Here is a 4,122-nt window from a genome sequence, read left to right as displayed (position 1 = left end):
GATTAAATAAAGTGGGTAAAAGAGAGAAACGGCAGACAGAGGGGATTTGAGGGGTTAGAAGCTGTGAGACGTGAGTGAAGGGTTTAGTTTAATTGCCTAGAAATAGATAGATAGATAGATAGATAGATAGATAGATAGATAGAAAGGGTATGAGAGAGTGGTGAGATTTACTGGCGGAAGGGGGATTATGGGTTGGAGGAGAAAGGGATATAGAGACTAGATTTGAGGAAATTCAGTTAATCATAAATTTGATAAGATTTAACAGTAGTAACAAGAACAACAATTTGAAATGACACCAATGGTAACGATGACAACGCTGACGAGGAACTAATGCTGGAGTCTCAAGGCCAGAGTTGGGAAATCATTCTGATGCGAGGGGGAAAAAATGCTATACTCTTAGGAACGCGAGGGTGCAAGAAAATTGAAGGGCTTTTTTAGCTGTCGGTTATTTGTTTCAGCCCAACCCAACTCAGTTCATGTACACGTACATACACACACACACACACACACACACACACACACACACACACACACACACACACACACACACACACACACACACACACACACACACACAAATTGCTGGAATTGTGCCAAAATTTGAAAGCAATATTATTATGGCGGCTAGCTGGCACAATCATTAGCGCGCCGAGTAAAATGCTAAGCGCATTTCGTCCTGAGTTCAAATTCCGCCGAAGCGGACTTAGCCTTTCATTCTTCCAGGGTTTATAAAATAGGTGTCAGTTGAGCATGGGGTCAATGTAATCGACTTTTCCATCTAATGGTGGTGGTTGTGGTGGTGGTGGTGGTGGTGATGGTGGATGTGGTATGTTCATCTTTCCGTGTACACTCGTAAATGTTGTTGTACATCTAATTATTAATTTACTGATCGTGACTTCAGGAAATACGATAAAGCTTGTTTAGTTGTGTAGGTATATTGAGACCAAAACGTGTCAGGGGTCATTTTCCTTACTCGCAGTTATAATTAGCAAAACAACGGTTTCTAATTCAAGCAGAAAGCCAGCAATTCTCATGGGAATGGTTACCCTAGTCGATATGCCATTAAAATCCAATTCTTAGCATAGTTCGTATTTTATTTTATCGACCCCCAAAAGGATAAAAGGCAAACTTGGCTGCGGCGAGATTTGAACTCAGGATGCAAAGAGCCGGAAGAACTATTGCCACAAATCATTCCTTTTCAGGCGCTCTGACGATACTGCCAGCTCACTGCTATGGTGATTTAATTAATTTAATAATTAATTTAATAATTAATTTAATAATCTTGATCTCCAGCTTAACGTAGAGGTTGAGTTAAAACACAGAATACTGCGTTATTTACCTTGAGAGAATCTCTCGTGGTACGTGGTGCTTAAAAGCACTCGAAATGATATCGTTGGCAGACGGCAGTCGTTTGATAAGACTGTCGGAACTGCTAAATCACGTAATTTCACCCTGCTATGGCTTCTTCAGTGGCAGATGTCCAGGAGCGGTATAACAGCTGAATCTCAGTGTCAGTCCAGGCACTGGAGTCACAAATGGCCAACGGGCTTATGAAAAATGATTAATAGCTACAGAAGCTGTGTTAATACTAAAAAGTAATCTTGCTCGCCAACTTAACGTGGAGGTAGTTACGGAGCAATCGTGTCTTTTCCTCATCGCATAATATTTCTAATGGGCATAAGAGGTTGATGATTGCCTTAAATATGTTAGCATTAATTTCGTTTGCATCGCTGAACATAATTTCTCCCACGGTGTAAGAGCTGCAAGATGCAATGAATCAGTGTTCTGTACAGATGGTGAGTTATCTCTCATTCGCCGCATGCTACGAAAAGTGTCGATAAGCTATGGCCCCGTTTAGGATCTTTGTGATTAGGAAGGGATTAGGTTCGCGTTCCATGAAAGTGCTCATAAAAAAAAACAAGAAGAAATATAACGGAAGCAACAACAGCAAAAACAACAACAACAACAACAACAACAACAACAACAACAACAACAACAGCAAAAATATAAATACAGCGTAATTACTGATTCTTGAAGCTAATGAAGACTATCAATTAATTAATGTAAGGAACTAGAAAACACGTGCAGTATAGGCATCATCCATCTGTCCATCCATACGTACATACATACATACATACATACATACATACATACATACATACAGGCAGATATATATATACATACATGCATAAATACATACATACATACATACATACATACATACACAAATCTACGCATACATTCACATCTGTACATTAGGGAAGTATATATATATATATATATATATATATGTATATATATATATATACAGAGAGAGAGAGAGAGAGAGAGAGAGAGAGATAGGTACGTAGATAGATAGATAGATAGATAGATAGATAGATAGATAGATAGATAGATAGATAGATAGATGGATAGATAGATATAGAAGGCAGTAAGATTCCTTAATTGCCCCAGTCCCAATTAAAGACTTTCGTAATGGACGCTGTGCCGTGGATGGCATCAATCGATCTCTTTGTGATTCCATTCCATGTTTTCTAGCAGAGAGATTCCGGAAACAAATCACCGGGTAGCTTTCATTAGAAAAATGCATCTCGATTCTTCGACTCAGTGGCTGAATGATCCAACATGTTGAGATTTGTCCAGAGGCGGTAAATATTAGGAAGAATTTACGGAAACATCAAAATTGTGTATGTGTGTTTGTGTGTTCGTATATATTAATTAAATGTTATAAGTCTCCTAGATAAGAGAGCGAAATGAGTACAGAAACATCCACAGGAATCGCATCACACGATTGTGCTAGATTACAGCGTTGTCCCACTTTCCCATATGCTAATAACTATATATGCATATTTCGTTTTTGGATTTGGTTTGCAAGATTCTTTATGTGAGTTCGTGTGTTGAAGCATATTTTAAAACTATTGAAAAAGTTGCAAGACGCAACGAATATTTTGAAAAATAAAAAAGAAATAAGTGGAAATTTTACCGGTGAGTGTGTTAAATTATATATATATATATATATATATATATATATATATATACATATATATATATATAGGTTCAAAAAAGGAAAAGACAAAAAAACAACAACAAAAAACAACAACGCGAGGACATGATACAGATTGTGTTACTGGACGCCCGGGAAAGGAAAGAAAGAGAATTTGACGTTTCGAGCGGAGCTCTTCGTCGGAAACATAGGAAAGTCCAAAGAAGGGAAGACGGAGGAAGAAAAGATCGCCAACGATATCCACGAAGTTATATACATACATACATATATATATATATATATATATATATATATATATATATATATATATATATATATATATATATATATGCGAAGCATTCTAGCCGACATTCTAAAGACTCTGTCAATTCGCTGCCTTTCTGAATAAAGTCGGGACGGTCATGGCTGGAATAACTTTAATCGTTGGTCTAATCAATGAGGAATGAGTACATACTAGAAATAATAACCAAGACAAAAACGCACTCAAATCGTACCTTTATAAAAAAAAATAATAAATTGGCATTCCGTCGGTGACGACGATGAGCGTTCCAGTTGACCCGATCAACGGAACACCTTGCTCGTGGAATTAACCTGCAAGTAGCTGAGCACTTCTCATACATGAGTAACCTTAACGTAGTTCTGAGGGAGATTCGGCGTGACACAGAATGTGACAAGACTGGCCCTTTGGAATTACAGGTATAACTCATTTTTTGTCAGCTCAGTGGACTGGAGCAAGGTGAAATAAAGAGTGTTGCTCAAGGACATAGCGCACCACCGGGGGATCGAACACAAGACGTTACGATCGCAAACCGAAATCCTTAATCTCTAAGCCATGCACTTCACAATCGTACCCTTCTGATTGCCAAGAACGAACACGTATATATAGATCATGTCTAATTAAAGACGGGATGGTCATTATTGGAATGTATGCGATCATAAGTTTGATCCGTCAAGAGCTGGCAAATATAACCATCAACATCAACAACAACATCAACAACAGCAATCGACGAACATCGTTGTTGCTACTCTAACATAACAAATGCTATCATTAAATCAAACACCATTGCAATTGCCAAACAACGATAATGGCGACCAGAACAGCTTCAACAACAGAAAAG

The sequence above is a fragment of the Octopus bimaculoides genome, chromosome 18, assembly GCF_046866305.1.
Source record: "Octopus bimaculoides isolate indiv1 chromosome 18, ASM4686630v1, whole genome shotgun sequence".
Classification (NCBI taxonomy): Eukaryota; Metazoa; Mollusca; class Cephalopoda; order Octopoda; family Octopodidae; genus Octopus; species Octopus bimaculoides.
The sequence above is the reverse complement of the archived record's forward strand: the minus strand, read 5'-3'. Positions refer to the sequence as shown.